This window comes from Salmo salar, chromosome 11 (genome assembly GCF_965601325.2).
Source record: "Salmo salar chromosome 11, fSalSal1, whole genome shotgun sequence".
Lineage (NCBI taxonomy): Eukaryota > Metazoa > Chordata > Actinopteri > Salmoniformes > Salmonidae > Salmo > Salmo salar.
In genome coordinates this window covers 98,054,577-98,074,560 of record NC_138301.1, presented here as the reverse complement: position 1 = coordinate 98,074,560, position 19,984 = coordinate 98,054,577, and the positions used below count along the sequence as shown (strand labels likewise).

Here is a 19,984-nt window from a genome sequence, read left to right as displayed (position 1 = left end):
TTTAATTCATTGGCAGCTCCTGTTTGCATCTGCTGTGAGACAGTGCCAAACTGTCTCGATAGTTTCCGTCCCAAATCATAATTATTTTAATCCCCATTCGAGTCAGGGATGATTATCATTACCAAGGGAGCCCTTGACACTAGGGTAATAACTGTACTGAAATGCATCCAGGTCTATCAGGCAGAGGCGTCCAATTCTACTGGAGGCAGGAAGAAAGTAAACAGCTGAGACTGTGAGGATCCTCATTAAAACAGCACACTGGCTAGTGAACAGAGCAGTGCTGCTACACTTTGAGAGACCACCCCACCTCATTTCAACTGCAGAAAGAGAAACAGAGATGTACTGTAGTTTCAAACTGGTGTTTGTGTGTGTTTTTAAGTACAGTATGTATTTCTGTTTATGTGTTTGGTCTCTGACATACACTTTCAAACATGCTCAATTTCCTATGACATACACATTCATTCAAATACAAGAATTGAAACTTTAAATGATGTAGGACCTCACTCAAAATGGATCATTCAGCGGAGGGGAGTTAGAAGTGAACCGAGGACTCAGCCTTTGGAACTGAACAAAACAACTTTGCAATATTGATATTCCTACATCTGCTAGCCCTGATGCATAGCAGGCTCTGGGTGCTGCTGAGCTTTTTAGCTTCGCAAGGCTTCATGAAGGAGGAATTGAGATGGGAGCGTAAGGCTTTTTCTCTACCATCTGCTAGGTGTCTCTGCAGATTCCTTCTGATTTATGGGTAGCGTCCTCTTTGCTACGCTCCCTCTGCTTTCCCTCCGTTTCACCAATTTATGACGTTGAATTAAGAACAATGGAACCGTTGACCGTCCCCTTTAAAACCCCTATACCTCCTCTCCTCAGAGCGAGACGGTGGTCGAATAGCGTCCCGGAGTAGAGAGAGTCTCCTTCCAGGGAGCTCGGGAGGCACTGTATGTGTCAAGAAGTGAAATGGGGGATAAACATTGTACTGGGGCTGGAAATTAGGTCAGTAAATTCAGGCATGGCATTGCGTCGAGGGCAGAGAGTGGGTGGGTGGCGGAGGGGGAGAGCGTGGGCCCAGACAAAAATAACGCACTGCAGCGGGGACTGAACCTCGCTCGCATAGTGCCAGGGGTCTGGTCCCCTGAGAGGGAAGCAGCTGTTCCATATTCCTGTCAGGGAGACAGGAAAACAAGAGCTGACTGCAAACATGCCCTCCTTTGAAAACTTCTCAGTGAAAGGTTAGCGTTAGCCGTGGCGTGAATGAGGAAGTGCTGGTAACAACATTTTTTGGGGGGTTAGATTGTGATGCCATTAGGATTTGCTGAGGTAGGACGGTCGATGGCTGTCTCGCGACTCTTTGAGCATCACCTTGTAAACGGTTCCAGTGTGCAACAGGGATGAGGAGGAAAACAACAATGTTTTTTTTTTAGGGGGGGGCGCGCTCCTGCCTCAGATTTTGAAATAGAGCGAGGCGAGTCATCCATCTTTCCACATCTTTCCACACATATTTCTCTGAGACAAAAAGCTGTCCCTGTGGTTCAATTTGAGCCTTGCGATATGTAGCACAGCTGCCTGACAACAATATTGCGTCACCCCCTCCAGCCCAACCCAGCACCGATGGGAAGATTTAAGTGTTGTTGTACAGATACACACAATTATGATGGATCTGTCACAGCAGGGGGTAGCAGGAGGCGTACTCCGCCGTTTAATTCCACAGATAATTAGAGAATTAACAACAGCGCTGCATCTCAGTCTTGCTTTTTGAGCTTGTTTTGTTGATCTACAAGCACTTTTTTCCTTTTTTTTAAACCAAGCAATGGTTTACATGAACACCCAAAAATACTTCACACACTTTGAAAGACATATACACACACTCAGACACACACATACACACACTTCGAGGCAAGCACACATACACACACACACACACACACACACACACACACACACACACACACACACACACACACACACACACACACACACACACTTCTAGACAAGCCACACACACACACACACACACACACACACACACACACACACACACACACTTCCAACACACTTCCAACACACTTCCTCAGAGACACATGTTCTTTCCCATATCTGGCGCTCCCATTGTTACACTCTTTTTCAGTTGAGCTGGTAGAAAGGGCCAGTCAGGATAACATCACTTGACATTTACATGTGTGAGCACAGAAGAACTGCAGTGGGTAGCAATGTGATTTACCTCTTCTCCTGCTCAGGGTCTGATTCATGTCGGGGGTCCAATAGAGGTACTTGGAGTGTGACCTGCTCAGAGAAGGACGGTAGGCATTCAGTGCTTCCGCATTTCATCTTACATCATTTCATTGGAGCATTAAGACAGGCTAGCTGCATAATAAACCTATTAAGGTTTTTTGCTCCCTTGCTTTTAAATGGAAGGTGTAAGGAAAACAAGTGGGGATGTATGGGGAAAGCTGCGAAAGGGGATTATTATCAGTGGACCACAGAGCAAATTAGCTAGAGCATTTGAAAGCCAATTTACAGTTTGACAAATGATTAATCTTCATCTATAACACACACACCCGCGGTGGAAGTTGTATTGACAGATACGAAATCCCATAGACTGCAGTGCTAGCTTTTCAGGGATGTGGTAAAAGTGTCTAGCACTGACTGAGAAAACAGAATGGTTTTGCTATGCATGTACTACTTTGTTTTTTTTGTGACAGCTCACATCATGGGCTTCTCGCAGAATGAGAATTTGTTCTCCAAAAATCAGTCAGGTACAAATAGCAGCTAATGTGAAATTGGAAATACTGTAGCTTGCTGCAGTGGTGTGTTTTGCTGACAATTAGAGGCAGGACATGACTGTTTGGTATATGGCACCCTTGCTTGATTTGACTTATTTTTGTATCTTCTTTTTCCATCTTTTCCTCACGTTTCCTTTGATGAGAGAAAAAGACACAGAAAACATTGAAATCCACACAGGTGTGACAGCTCATCAAACTGTGGAATAATTGATTAAGCTAGTTCTCCCATGCATGGAGAAAATGGAATCGTTAAGTTGGATAGATTGAAGTATTTTCCAGAATTGTATTTTCCAGAATAGCTTCCGTAGAGACAGACGACGATTAACAGTGAATGATCTTTTGTAAAATTGTATTCCAAGTTAGGGTATCCGCTGCACCTAATTTATCTGCATCATATACTGCGACACCTTGACCAGCCAAGCTGTTGGTCTTCCTTCCGCACGCTTCAGACCTTGTTAATTACCTGGCTTTACGACAGAGCTGGTCCCTCTTTAGAAGAACTGCAGAAAACCTGTCTGACGTTATCACTATTCCACTGGCGGCTCCTAGATGAGCCTCACCGCTCCACAGCGGCATCGTCCACCCTGCATGATGGGCGAAATGCTACTCACTCACCGCCCTTTCTGCCTGCTGCCCTCTCTTCGGCTCCCATTGATCCGTCCCCTTACAAAATAGATCGGAATACAATAATTCAGAGCCAGGTAAATTGGAGAAATAACTCAGACCATTAGAGAATTAGTTTGTTTTAAAAATCGGCCAATGATCCTGGCCCGAGCTGATTGGTTGGGGAGCGACCCAGGCATTTAATTATCGAGCGGAGGGCCTGCTGAGCTATGTCTTCTGAAGGTCAGAGTGCCACTGCAATCCTAAGTAAAGCAACAAAAGGAGGGAAGCAAGGGAGGGAGAAATCCAGTACAAATGAACTTAGGCCGCCCGCATTCCTCTGTTACTTCCCAAGTGGCAGTCCATTACCACGCCTGTCCAGACATCGCTGCATGCTGGATTATAATAATTCTCATAATTCTGCAGGCTCCCTGTGTGGCAAAACTCTCCCTCTTTTTTTCTCCCTTCCGCCACTCTCCACCATCATTCCATTCCATTCCACTATCCCTCCCTGAATGCTTTAATACATAAGGTGACAGATTTGCAGATGAGTCAAACCTGCCACGGTGAACTGACATCCATCAATAGCTTATATTACTGCTGACATCACTGCTTGTATTACCTTGCTACCACTGGGACCTAATGCATTCTACAACAGGACCCCTGACAGCAGTGCAGAGCCGACCACATCTGTGCCTGTCCAAAATAGGTCTTGCAACAGAGAGCTTAGCATCAAGAACTATGTCTGGATAAAGCACTGGATGGATTGAATATACTTGGGCCCCCCCTAGAGGCTAGTCCAGTCTGCCCATGTCTGTTAGATAAGCGGCCACAAAGCAACAGGTTTCATTCTCCGCTGTTCTCCCTTCCTCATTGGGACCCAGAATACAAATGCGGGTACAAGCATCCCGTTTTTGTGAACTATGTGGAACAAAGAGGTGGCTCAGGCCCCACACACAGGGGAGCAAGGCATCGATCGATGGGCGGTGGGAGGCTACGAGATCCACATGGAGAATGAGTTCCTCAATGAGCCAGGAGGGGTGGGTGGATGTGGGGAGTTGCTGTGTGAATAGGACCGTTTAAAGGGGGCTCGCACAAACAATTCTCCCTTGTTGTTTCTCTGTTATTTGCTGAGGCAGACTTCCTCCTCTCTTTACCCTGGTTATTCAGGGACTCAATTGATCTCTTCCTCTCTCTCTCTCTCTCTCTCTCTTTCTCTCTCTCATTCCCTCGCTCTGCCTTGGTACACAACACTTTCAAAATACATATTCATATACATATTCAAGGCTATTGTGCGAAAATCGAGGGAGATTTGCAAATAGTGTGGTTCGTCTTACGCAACGGGAAGCAACCAAATCGCGGATGGAGAGAGAGAGAGACGGGTAGGGAGGGATAATGCATCTGATGTTGATTTGCCTCTGGGAGGTGTCCACCAGGAAGTTGCCTGTATGCGAGTAAAACTGCCTACAGTAGCTAGCCTGAAATCAGGCTACTGCATTGTACACTCTTTATTCTCAAATTACAAGAGGTCTAATCTGTAAAGATAGATCATTATGGTGCAAATCCTCCCCTCGGTTTTGTAGATACAGTATGATGATATCTCACCCCCAAAAAATATAAAAATTTGCAGTGCGGACTGAAGTTTGTCTGGTACTATTTCCTATCCTCTCTGGTCCATTTGGATGTAGATGATAGTGTACAGCTAAGCGAGACAGTGATTGTATATACCAGTTGGTATGATCCTGCTCCAGGCCACGATAATAGGGGAAACAAACTGTTATCGGAAGGAATTATCCACACAACTCCTGCCTGTCAGACAACCCAGATCTGAGCAATTTCAGAGGCTGTTGAGTAGACAGTATGTTTGGTTACTAGCATGGCAGTTAGAGTGGAGTGCACTCAGAGAGAAAGAGAATGCTGCTGGTCTGAATGCTGTCTTAATACCCCTGGGCCAGCAATCAGACCTGCACCGCTCTCATTCAGTGTAAAATAGTACAAACATGCATGTCTGTCTGGAATGGACAAGTCTGTCTGAATAAGTCTGCCTGGGTAAGGAGGACGTCTGTCGCTAGGCGTGGCTAGGGTCAGCATCGAGAGAGAGCGAGATAAAGAGAGAGAGAGAGAGAGAGAGATTATTTTTGTAGCTGCAGGGGGGGTCTGTGTGGTGGTGGCTGTGCCAGGGTCTCTGGCTGTTCTGCCAGGGCGTCTGTGCTGCCATTGATCTCAGTAGGCAGAAACAAACAGGGGTGATCTGGCTGACACATACAGGGCCTGTTCAAATCCTGTTGCCTTTATCCATCCTGCTGTCTCACTTCTGTCTGTCTGACAGAGAGGGAAAGAGAGAAATACTCAACTGCTTGGTGGACACAGTTTTCTTAAAGACTTTAATTAAGAGAATTGAAATGATGTGTGCGTAGTTGCCCTTTTTTTTCCAGGGTCATATGCAGTATAGTATAATATGCAGCACCAGTCAAAAGTTTGGACACACCTACTCATTCAAAGGTTTTTCTTTATTTGTACTATTTTCTACATTGTAGAATAATAGTGAAGACATCAAAGCTATGAAATAACACATATGGAATAATGTAGTAACCAAAAAAGTGTTTAACAAATTAAAATATATTTTGGATTCTAAAAGTAGACACCCTTTGCCTTGATGACAGCTATGCACACTCTTGGCATTCTCTCAAACAGCTTCATGAGGTTGATCACTTGGAATGCATTTTTTATATTTTTAACTAGGCAAGTCAGTTAAGAACAAATTCTTTTTTACAATGATGGCCTACTGGGGAACAGTGGGTTAACTGCCTTGTACAGGGGCAGAAAGACAGATTTTCACATTGTCAGCTCGAGGATTCAAACCAGCAACCTTGCGGTTACTGACCCAATGCTCTAACCACTAGGCTACCTGCCCACTTAACAGGTGTGCGTTGTTTCCTTCTTAATGTGTTTGAGCCAATCAGTTGTGTTGTGACAAAGCAGGGGTTGTACACAGAAGATAGCCCTATAAAATAATTTAGCGATATGATGAAACTGTCTCTCAAGAGGACCGCCACAGGAATGGAAGACCCAGAGTTACCTCTGCTGCAGAGGATAAGTTCATTGGAGTTAACTGCAACTTAGATTGCAGCCCAAATAAATGCTTCACAGAGTTCAAGTAACAGACACATCTCAACATCAACTGTTCAGAGGAGACTGCATGAATCATGCTTTCATAGTCGAATTGCTGCAAAGAAACCACTATAAAGGACACCAATAAGATGAAGAGACTTGCTTGGGGCAAGAAAAATTAGCAATGGACATTAGACCGGTGGAAATCTGTCCTTTGGTCTGATGAGTCCCAATGTGGGATTTTTGGTTCCAACTTCCATGTCTATGTGAGATGCAGAGTAGGTGAAAGGATGATCTCTGCATGTGTGGTTCCCACTGTGAAGCATGGAGGAGGAGGTGTGATGGTGCTTTGCTGGTGACACTGTCGTGATTTATTTCGAATTCAAGGCACACTTAACCAGCATGGCTACCACAGCATTCTGCAGCGATACGCCATCCAATCTGGTTTGCGCTGAGTGGGACTATCATTTGTTTTTCAACAGGACAATGACCCAAAACACACCTCCAGGCTGTGTAAGGGCTATTTGATCAAGAAGGAGAGTGATGGTGCTACATCAGATGACCTGGCCTCCACAGTCACCCGACCTCAACCCAATTGAGATGGTTTGGGATGAGTTGGACCACAGAGTGAAGGAAAAGCAGCCAACAAGTGCTCAGCATATGTGGGAACTCCTTCAAGACTGTTGGAAAAGCATTCCTCATGAGCTGGTTGAGAGAATACCAAGAGTATGCAAAGTTGTCATCAAGGCAAAGGGTGGCTAAAATATAAAATATATTTTGATTTGTTTAACACTTTTTTGCTTACTAACAGGGATTTTGGGCCCCATGAAAAGATATCACACAACTCTACCTTTGCAGGCTTGCAACTCTTGTAGTCCAATATTTACTGACAGTGAGCTGTGAAAATATAACACTGTGCAGATATGCATGCAAAATTCTGCATACAGTGGAATTCCCGATTTGATGCGAGACTGATACCCTCTATAAGAAATATGCTAAAGGCCATCTTTTACAGTCTAAATGTAATTTTAATGGTAAAATTCATGAATAGAAAATTCTCTTAACATTAATGAATAACTTAAAATAAATATAACTTAAATATACATTAACGTCTTCAATTCAAATAAATTAACATTATCATCTATAGAATGATATAACAAACAAAATAATAAAATCAAGTATAAGTATACATACCAACTAAGTATACATACCAACTAGAAAATAAGCAGCTGTAAAAGTGGAAATGGAAAATGAAATGGAAATGAAAAGGCCTGATGGTGGCGCTAGAGGAATTGTCAAGTGGTCACCAAATCAATAGGTTTCTTCCACTTGGGGTCTTGATTGTGCACAACACATTTTATGGCAATCCAGCCATTACTTTGAGATAAATCTTGTTCTCAGTCTTGTTCTCAGCCTGTGGGCATCATGTGTGTAGTGATCCAATATCCACAGCCATGCCATTTAACAGTTATCACTGGCCCTTGCTCAGCCTTACTCACCAAGAGCCCAGTGCTGAGCCTTCTTGCTAGCAAAGTCACTGATCAAGTCTTTGATGTAGAGGTCGACCGATTAATCGGAATGGCCGATTAATTAGGGCCAATTTAAAGTTTTCATAACAATCGGTAATCTGCATTTTTGGACGCCGATTATATTGCAATCCACGAGGAGACTGCGTGGCAGGCCGATCACCTGTTACGCGAGTGCAGGCAGCAAGGAGCCATGGAGCCAGTTGCTAGCTAGCATTAATTAAACTTATCATATAAAAAACTATCAATCTTAACATAATCACTGGTTAACTACACATGGTTGATGATATTACTAGTTTAACTAGCTTGCCCTGCGTTGCATATAATCAATGAGGTGCCTGCAATTGTGTCACTTCTCTTGCGTTCAGTGTAAGCAGAGTCAGGGTAAATGCAGCAGTTTGGGTCGCCTGGCTCGTTGCGAACTGTGTGAAGACCATTTATTCCTAACAAAGACCGTAATTAATTTGCCAGACTTTTACATAATTATGACATAACATTGAAGGTTGTGCAATGTAACAGCAATATTTAGACTTAGGGATGCCACCCATTCGATAAAATACGGAACGGTTCCGTATTTCATTGAAAGAATAAACGTTTTGTTTTCTAAATATTTCCGGATTTGACCATATTAATGACATGAGGCTCATATTTCTGTGTGTTTATTATATTATAATTAAGTCTATGATTTGATAGAGCAGTCTGACTGAGCGGTGGTAGGCAGCAGCAGGCTCTTAAGCATTTATTCAAACCGCACTTTCCTCCGTTTGCCGTGTGGGGGTTGGGCAATACAGAGGCTCTCTGGATGTTTACTTTTTGCCAAAAACAAGAAAAGAAAAAGAAACCATTACTTTTATTGGTACATTGTAAATAAAATATTTTATTAATGATGATAGGTTAATAATTGAATGTTGAAATGTTTTTTCCTAATATTCAAATAATTTTTTAGGGCCCATGTCAGTCACAGGCCCTTAGAATCATCCTAACCCCCCCCCCCCATACGGTGCCCCTGGTTACTACATGATTCCATATATGTTATTTCATAGTTTTGATGTCTTCACTATTATTCTACAATGTAGAAAATAGTACAAATAAAGAAAAACTCTTGAATGAGTAGGTGTGTCCAAACTTTTGACTGGTACTGTATATTTTTGTTGGTTCTATCAGATTTAGAAGTTAAAGATACCAATGTTAATGGCATAATTACAAAACCCAATATCTGATACAAAGCCAGATAATCCAGTTTCCCAACCACATTCTCATCCATTTAGGAGACAACACTTTAGAATAACCTTTAGTTTGTTTTCCATTAACCTTTTTCATAATACAACATTCATTTGGTAAGTGGCCATATGTTAGTGTTACGGTGACACATATGCATGCAAGCAGGCTCTCACATACTGGGCCAGCCTCACATATGTGAATACTCAACACACACACACACACACACACACAAACACACCAGTGGGTATTGGTGCCATTTAGGATTAGGGATGCAAATTAGTTTTTTTTTGTGTGCATGGCCTTTTTTCTATTTCTGAAAAAGAGTGTCACCATGTGGTGGTCTCCAATAGAGGCGCCAGTTTCCATTATAGGTGCAACTGTCCCAGTGCTGCAGTTAGAGGACGTACAGTGGGGGAAAAAAGTATTTGATCCCCTGCTGATTTTGTATGTTTGCCCGCTGATAAAGAAAAGATCAGTCTATAATTTTAATGGTAGGTTTATTTGAACAGTGAGAGACAGAATAACAACAAAAATATCCAGAAAAACACATGTCAAAAATGTTATAAATTGATTTGCATTTTAATGAGGGAAGGATTAACCCAGAACACAGTGTGTACAGGAAAACTAGCGTTAGTTGTCTAGGCTAACAGTATTGTATATTAGCTAATGTAGCACACCGTTATAGCAATATATACAATAGCAGCTATAAGGTCTTAGCACTAGGCTAATAGGACAAACATTGCACACAATATATACAGGGCCAACGAGCAAGGATAATACGTTTTTTTATTTATTTTATTGAATATCCAAAGCATACAATATACTTGCAGTGAAGCCGCTCAACTACACCACTCCAGTCATCCAACATATTCCCCCAAGATCCCCCCCCACAGTTCCCCTATAGCTGCCCCTCAACCATCCGAGACCCCTCCCACAGCCCCCCCAAGAGAAAAATAAAAATAATACAAATGTAATAAATTCCATTCCCCACCCCCAAGCAAGGGTAATAAGTTAACACGCTAGGCTACCAGGCCGAAGGCCATTAGCTAACACAGCAATAACATAAAAAACACCATTAGCGGTAGCGGGTTAGCGTTATATATGGCAAAAAATGCTAATATGTAAACAGAAATCATGTTGAATAAGACCATGGTGGCGCCATCTTAGGTTGCATGTCAACAAAAACACTGGTCGGCGGCCATCTTAACACCTATGGCAGGAATGGCTATCAGATAGTTACAGACAAGGTGCTCTATCCCATTAGAGGGCAGTGACGCACTAACACTAACATGTTGGGAAAGTCCAGGGCTTCAGGAGAAAGGGTCCATGTTGTAGCCCAGCTGTTGGTGAGCAAGGCAGACGTTTATGAGAGCTCCTCACTGCCACTGCTTGCTGAAGACTAAGCCCGGACTGGGCTGGACCGTGCTCTTGTACTTACCCAGTCTCACCTGCCAATGGGGCGGATGCCTTGAGATGCAGTAGGGGCGGGTCAAAGGTGGTGATGATCGATCAATGTCACTGGGTAACTAGAGAGCTCCAGAGGTGCAAACAGAGTAGCCTGTAAACGATGCGGACCCATCCCCCGCCTCTGCTCTCTGCAAAGTTGGGGGCAGATTTGGGGGCAGGTAGGCTACTTGTTTCAAGAGTTAGAGAAAGCCGTGAGTTAGTGGTCAGGAGAGGGACTGTAAGAGTTTTCTACAGCCACCCCAAAATATACGTAGTACATTTTAATCTAAGGCGAACAGGCTACATAGCACAAATGGTAGCATACTGTAGTAAGGGGTAGAATAGCATAGGCAGTATAAAACAGAATGCATTTATTGACTAGCATAGTATACAATACGTACAGGCGGAGCTCGAAGGCCAAAGGCTAATAGTACACAGTAGTATGTACAGTAAGGGCAAGTTAGCATCATTTTAGAGGCTACAAAGACTAGGATGCTAACAAGCGGCCATGTTGGATGTGGCTTTGACCATATCAGTAAGTGACTGGACATTATGATGTCACTGGTCGGCCATTTTAGGTTAATATATGCAATGACATGACTGGCAGCCATCTTTGCCCACAAAAAGCAATGGGGAGAGATTTCACTGAATGGCCTTAACATAAAGGTACACAGAAATATGCCAAAGGGGCAGACTGTGTGACGTATGTAACATGGGATTACAGAAGACATACAGAATGTGACTCACCACCTGGATTCGGTTTTATGTAGCAAAATGTGAAATTGTGTTTTTTTTTACATTGGATAAAAGTAAAGACTCAGAGCTACAAAATGGTATATCATACACTGCATTTGAGGAACAATGGGAAAGTAATTCTGCTTTTAAAGTTGATCAACTTATAAACTCACTTTTGAAAAAATCACATTTTAATATTTTCGTATCTAGTGAAGAGCTCTTCATTGTCTACACCCATTCAGCATTTTTCACACCCTCTTTAGCTTTAGCCCCACAGATCTCGTTTCGCTCTCGGAGCGCACACTTGACGCTCTGTCCGATGACTTGTTTACCTCTGGATAACATGAAAACAGCTCTGCTGGGAACAATTTTATTACGCTTTTTTGCAGACGATTACTGACACCGGCCTTTTTCAAAGGGTGTTGTACACACGTAACGTTAGCTAACGAGCCAGCCAGCTAAGACATATAGCTAGTTATCTAGGTAAACAATGAACCTAGCTAGGTAAACAAGGTTTAAGATCACACACGTCGCGTAACGTTAGCTAACGAGCCAGCCAGCTAACGTTAGCTAGTTAAACAGCAATGAACAAAGTGGCAACAATGCCAACTAGAAAAGCAAACGGCTTTGGGAAACAAATAATAACGTCAGCTAGGGAGCCAGCCAACTAACGTTAGCTAGCTAGCTAACAGTACACTTTAGCTTGAAATGAAAACACTTTCTGTCCACTGATTTCAAAACTTGATCCTCCAGAAAATGGAGAGCAACACTTATACAGCTCCACTACACAATACATTTTTTTTGAAACCACGTTTGACAGGATTACCAACACAGACTGACAAGCTCAAATAGACAGACGCCTTCAATATGGCAGACCAATCCGAACTCCTCTCTCGGCATGTCCTGCCCACTCATTATCTCAGCTAGTGGGAAGGTTGCCAACTTTTTATGTGGCTTAACCAACAAGGCTCGTAATTGAACAATTGTATCCGTATTTACAGATGGCATACAAGTTTGTTATTATGGCACATTAAAGTTCACATGTTCGAGAAGGCGTTTCTGCCAAAAAAACACATTTTGATAAAAAATATATTTTTTACCTTCAAATGGCTCTCCTGTGAAGTCGTGACTTCAGACATACGCCTAGTTTCCTGAATCGGGTCACATATACACATCTTAAGGAAGCATATACACTGAGTGTATAAAACATTAGGGACACCTTCCTAATATTTACTTGCTACCCCTTTTGTCCTCAGAACAGCCTCAATTCGTCTGGGCATGGACTTTACAAGGTGTCAATTGTTCCACAGGGATGCTGGCTCATGTTGACTCCAATGCTTTCCACAGTTGTGTCAAGTTGGCTGTATGTCCTTTGGGTGGTGGATCATTCTTGATACACACGGGAAACAGTTGAGCAGCGTTGCAATTCATGACACACTCACTAGTGTGCCTGGCACCTACTACCATACCCCATTCAAAGGCACTTAAATACTTTGTCTTGCCCATTTACCCTTGCCCATTCACCCTTCATGTCACAATTGTCTCAATGCCTAAAAATCCTCCTTTAAACTCTACAAGATCAGTGGGTCTCCCGGTTGAGCTAACGTAGGCTAATGCGATTAGCATGAGGTTGTAAGTAACAAGATCATTTCCCATCTGATATTGTCAGAAAGCTTAAATTCTTGTTAAACTAACTGCACTGTCCAATTTACAGTAGCTATTACAGTAAAATAATACCATTCTACTGTTTGAGGAGAGTGCACAATTATGAACTTGAAAATGTATTAATAAACCAATTAGGCCCATTTGGGCAGTCCTGATACAAACTTTTCAACAGAAATGCAATGGTTCATTGGATCAGTCTAAAACTTGCACATACACTGCTGCCATCTAGTCGCCAAAATCTACATTGTGCCTGGGCTGGAATAATACATTATGGCCTTTCTATTGCATTTCAACGATGATGGTACAAACAAAAATGTAAAACACATTTTTCTTTGTAATATATTTTACCAGATCTAATGTGTTATATTCTCCTACATTCATTTCACATTTCCACAAATGTCAAAGTGTTTCCTTTCAAATGGTATCAAGAATATGCATATCCTTGCTTCAGGTCCAGAGCAACAGGCAGTTAGATTTGGGTATGTCATTTTAGGGGAAAATGGAAAAAAAGTGTTGGATCCTTTAACCTGTCTCCTCCCCTTCATCTACACTGATTGAAGTGGAGTTAACAAGTGACACCAATAAGGGGTCATAGCTTTCACCTTGATTCACCAGGTCAGTCTATGTCATGGAAAGAGCAGGTGTTCCTAATGTTTTGTACACTCAGTGTATAAGTATTTACTAACAAAGCAATAGCAGCCTATAACATGTATGCAGATCAAATAGACACATGAACCCTAACAAAGTTCACTTACATGTTCAGTGACACACTAACACATGGTTGGGTAAGTCCAGGGAAGGCTTGTCTGTTCAGGAAAGGTCCAGCTATGAGTTGTAGTGGAGGACAGGAGTTTACAGAGACCTTCTCAACCTGCCCTCCGGGAAACAGCTAAAGCACAAGAAGGAATGGGGGCCTGTTACAGCCAGCGGGTAGAGCCTGTGATTGGCTGGCCCTGGTCAGCTGGACCCGGATTCACAAAACCTTCTTAAGAATGAATAAAAAATGTCTTAATAAATGCCATGTTTACTTAAGTTTCTTCAAATCAATGCAAACCTTAATTTGAAAAGCTTTTGATTACATATTTGACTAAATAATGAATATTATAACAATAATGATTGTTGAAATGGTCATATCAAAAGAAGACAAAGCTAAATGTATTGAAATAGAAAACTTCATTAAGAGAACAATAGTCAAACATATAATGGCAATATTTAAAAACACTAATAATCATATTTGTGACCAACCGACTCGATCTAATACTATATGTAGCAAAATTTGAAATTGTGTTTTTTTTACATTGGATAAAAGTAGAGACTCAGAACTAGAAAATGGTATATCATACACTATGGTTGAGGAACAATGGGAAAGTTATTTTGCTTTAAAAGTTGATAAACTTGTAACCCCACTTTTGAGAAAATGGCCCTTGAATTTTTTGCTACACTACTGGAGAGCTCTTCATTATCTACACCCATTCAGCATCGTTCACACCCTCTTAAGCCTTAGGCCCACCCATTTCTTTAAGGATTCACATGTGCTAAACAAAGTGAGTAAGGTAGTGAACTAAACAACCAAAGATTTCAAGACTAAAGGCTGGTTTATACTACGTCAATCGACATGTCTGTAGACAGTTGTCGCAGTGACATCATGCACATTCTATTGTCGTCCGACATCAAGCTTGTTGTTGTCATTACAAAAAAGTATAAACCCAGAAACGACAACCTGGTGGTCCAAAATAGCGTAACTGGTGTATTATAACATCAATAAACCCATCCGTTTAAAAATGAATTTAGTATATGTCAATCTAGCAAACCAAGCAACTAAAAGCAACTTTTTAAACAATGTTTTGGTTCGTTTCTAGCTAGTTAGCTAGTTCAAATAATGACCATATCATGTAGCTGACAACATCTTAACTAAGCTAAGTTGTATTCATTATTACAGGAAAATAAACTCACAAGATCGTTATTTCCAAGTTAATGGTGCGCTAATTACAGAAAATAGCTTACGGTTATGAGTGTTATGAAATAAAAGCAGGGCATTCGACCAGAAAAGTTTAGAACTTAGACACTGTCTCGTTGGCCTAACGTTATATCCTAATTTGACTTTGATGCAGGTCATGTTGTTCTACACATGGTAAAATCTACGTTTATTTGTCACATGCACAGGATATAGAAGGTGTAAAAGCTAGGTTAGAAAGTATTACCTACACATACTGAGCAGCTCATGTTATAGACAGAAGTGTGCTACCAATCGGAACTCATCTCTTAGCATGTTCTACCCATCCATTATCATAGCCAATCAATGTCTTTTTTGTGGCTAAAACAACTAGGCTCAGAATTTAGCAATTGTATTCTTATTTACAGATGGCATACACGTTTGTTATTAAGGCACGTGAACGTTCGCATGTTCCAGAAGGCATTTCTGCCCCCAAAATGTTATAAAATAAATGTTTATGTTCAAATGCCTTTCCTGTGAAGTTGTGAAGCACAAGATACTGTAAGCCTAGTTTCCTGAAACAAATCACATTTAGTGATTCAAAGTATACTATGATACTTTGAATAATGGAAGTTCTTTGGTTAGCTGCTAGAGAGAGGAAGAGAGAGGGAGAACCCACAGAGGCCCCTCAGAAATTGGATGGATCCTCTACATGTCCCTGATCATGTTCTACTCAGGCAATATCGAATACCACGACACTCTATCATGTACTTGGCTGACCTTCTAAATTAAAACTTAAAAAGACCATGAGAGCATGCCGTCTTCCAATCATCCTACAAATCATGATAGCCCTGAGATTCCTAGCATTGGGATCCTTTCAAGCCTTGCTTGCAGGCACAGAGTTAGTCCGTCCTCTGTGAGTCAGGTGGTTAGTGCAGTGTGTGATGCACTGAGTAGTCATGTGTGAAGATTTATCAAGTTCCCATCAACTGAAGCTGAACAAGTAAGCACCAAACAAAAGTTTATTGAGGTGGCTAACTTCCCCAATGTCGTTGGTGCAGTGGATGGGACCAGTGTGGCAATAAAGGTCAGTGACGATGACAGGCACAGTATTGCCACACTGGTCCCATCCACTGCACCAACGTCAAAACATGTCTACATAAGTTTAAGAAATGTTTTGGAACAGAATCGGTGGAATGAATACACCCTTGATCACTCGCATGCACAGTTCATCATACCATAATTGCTAATCACTACATAGCCTACATAGTTTTCACCATATTGACGTTATAGGCAATAAACTAGAACTAACATGTTAGAAAACCCACAATCCAATCCAATACAGCTCTACACAGCACAGTGTAAAGCAAGCTGTTTAGCAGTTACACTGGCAGGTCCCGGTGGCAATACATTAATAGGATAGCCTTAGCCAGCTAGCTAACATAAATAGCATGCCTCTTTGTTAGAGTCAGCTTGTTAAGTAAGCTAAATTAGCTACATTAGCTAGCTAAGTAAGTGAAACATAAACTAAGAAGAACAAAGACAACAAAATCTCTCTCTGCTGCTTCTCCTTAATTGTTTTATGAATTAATTTGTTAAAAACTGTTCAACTATTGTCTTTCTCTATCTTTACGTCAACTACTCACCCAACTTCATGCACTGCAGTGCTAGCTAGCTGTAGCTTACACTTTCAGTACTATATTCATTCTCTGACCCTTTGATTGGATGGACAACATGTCAGTTCATATTGCAAGAGCTCTGATAGGTTTGAGGACGTTCTCCGGAAGTCGTCATAATTACTGTGTAAGTCTATAGAAGGAGGTGAGAAACATGAACCACCTAGGTTTTGTATTGAAGTCAATGTACTCAAAGGAGGATGAAAAACAGCTGTCCTCCGGCTACACTATGCTGCTACTCTAGAGGGTACTGTTGAGGCTACAGAATTTCATTTCAAAACAGTGTGTTTTAATCAGTTATTTGGTGATGTGAATATATTGTAGTATAGTTTTATCTAAAAAGGGGGGCCTGTTACGGCCAGCAGGTAGAGCCTGTGATTGGCTGGCCCTGCTCAGCTGAATGAGTTCCCTGGTGAACTGGACTTTTGTAATGTTTCACTATTTTTATTTTTATGTAATTCACTCAGTAGGAGGGTCCTCCCCTTCCTCCTCTAAGGAGCCTCCACTGACACACACACACAAACACGCACACACACACAGACGACACATCGCACACACACTCAAACACACAAAGGTAGACATGATGCATTCTGTTTCCCATACTCGGAGCAATATCATTTATGAATCCCCTTCTCTCCATCTCCCCTCTCAATGAGATGATGCATTGTTATGTTCTGACAGCCAACTTGAAATTAGTTTAAACTAATTAAATTAAAGCAGGCTTCATTAAATTACCCTGCCATGGATTTGTCATTGCCACAGAGTTTCTGGTTAGTCTCAAAGCAACCTAAGTCAATGCCACCCGTTTCTTTCCGGTCTCAGTTCTGCAACCATAGCAGAAAACCTGCATTGTCTGCAGTCATTGTTGTTAAGGTTCTATTTTCATGAGCCGCACGCTATTGTATGCAACATCACAATGGGTAACATATTATACAGTAAACTATATGACCGTGGGTACTCTGTTAGTCATGGGTTAGGGTATATAGCCTACAGTAGGATATATGGATGCAGATAGACTAAACTGAGATTTGGATGTGTCAGAGACTGAACTGATCCACAAATCCTACTGAATCATCACAGATTAATGCATTGGCAGATATAGTTATCTATTTGATGGTATACTGTAAAGAACCCTGCCAGTACATATGTATGGCTGCCATTACCGTACAATAGCTTTTGTAATCAAACTATTCTTCCCCCCTTTTACAGTAAAAGATTAGACCCATTAAATTGTGGCTGCTCTTTTATGACTTGTTATTGTCTAATAAAGCATGAAAAGGGAAGAATTTCTGCATATAGTAGCACTAATTTGATAGCTTGATGCTCTACAGCCAGGGGCCAAAGTTCTTAAACATAATTACAGATGGAAATGGTTTTCTTATCAGTAACTAAAGACATGACTCCACTGGCAAGTTGGATAATAATGTATGGTGACATCGTACAATGACTAAATGTATTATTTTAATACTCTGTCAGAAATGGTTTCAATTCTGTCTGGAATTATTCACAGTATGGTCATTATGCAGTAATTGATGAGTGTAATATCTTGTAATATCCTGTGGTCCATGCAATGTGACAGTAGGGTACCATTGACTTCTGGGATGTTAAGGTCCCGGTCACTGGGTTCAGGTGCAAAAGTAGATTTGATTTATTTTACAGTGCAGGCAGTGATGCAGAAGAATGGATTCAGAGTTGAAATAGTTTACAAAAATAAACAATAAACTTTGCCAAAATAGCAAAATTCCCTCTACTCAAGAACTGGAAAATCGTCCATTGACTTATACATCTTGGTATATGGCAGAGCATGTTACCTGTACAAGAATGTCTTCAGGAATGAGGAGCACAGGAATCCTAATTTAAACTACTCACACCTTTAAACAGATGCATTCCTAATAATAGTGATTATACACTTAAATGGCAATACTATTGCGTAATTAACATTACATTGGCCAACACTTAAGTTAATGAAACCAATGGCATAATGAGCATAAACATTAGCATTCACAATCAACTTTCAAAACACCCCTGGAATGGAAGAAAACTATTTGCAATCTGTGGCTAAAATGATGACATGACCAGGCGCACGCTTACCTAGGAAGCCAGTTCAAGAGCGTGGTGAGTAAAGTGGTGGTGAATAGAGCGGTGGTGAGTAGCCAAGATAGCTACACCAACCAAAATAAATACAATCCAAAACATTTATCAATTACATGATAACCAAACTCAGGCATTTGTGTGCTTATATAATATTGTAGCAATCCTTGCTATATGAGCCACGTTACAATTTCCGCCAAGTGGTTTAACCCGATTGGCACGAAGGGTTATTGCCTTTCACGCCTGAGTCCCAGGTTTGCTTCCCACTTCCTTTGTTCTCTGTATCGGTGTCAGAAGTGGGATACCAGCTGTGAGGCCATCTGAACTCACTGCCCCGGACGTGTGAGTGGGCTGAGGCTAGTAGAAGCACGGGGACGTGCCTCTTTCAGAGGGTGCAATGTACCGAGCCACGTTACAATTCCCACCAAGTGGATTAACCGTATTGGAGCAATGCGTAGGTTATTTGCCTTTCACACTGGAGACTTCGCCGATCAACATGTTACATGTCACTTCCCGCTCCCTCCGTTCACTACAATATAAAGCATGATGTTTAATGGGATTAGGAGTTTGGTAAGACATGTTTGTACCAAACAATCACTCTGTTTGTGTCTGGAGAAATAGAGGGAAATGTCCCAACCTGGCGAAAGCTCACAGACACATTGTCACATGGGAATTAGACACACATGTATTATTATCTTTTGTACATTGTGCAAAATTATGGCTATCCCTTTTGGATGCATGTACACTTATTTGAGCCCTGTCTCTTCATTTGTATGTCATGTATATAAGACTGGGTAGATATAATTAGTGTTGCATGATCATCATAGTATGTGATCTGAAAACAAGACTTGTCCACTCTGACCTGTGATCTGTCTAACAGACTCTCGAGGTCACTTGCCAATCAATATCATTATAAATCATTGTTAACTCCGCTGAGGTTTGCTTTTGGAGAACCTTGCATGCTGTCCTCATCCATGTATTGCCAATGTGTCCAATTCCTCTGATACATTGGCTTTACGTTATTGATTGGACAGAGGTTCGCCTTCAAATCTGCATTGCCATGTCAATACACTTTGGACCATCATTTCCCATGTTCACCTAACCAATATATCTTCAGATAACCAATGTATCTCAAGTGAATGCTCATTTAAGGATATCTCACCAATCACACCAATCAAGCCATATTGAATACAGCAC

At 41.5% G+C, this 19,984-nt stretch overlaps 1 protein-coding gene across 1 annotated transcript in view; it reads left to right on the top strand.

The window, feature by feature from the left end:
* brinp1 (BMP/retinoic acid inducible neural specific 1) overlaps nt 1-19,984 on the top strand; it is a 127,934-nt gene that overhangs the window by 23,471 nt on the left and 84,479 nt on the right. The window lies entirely within an intron of this gene.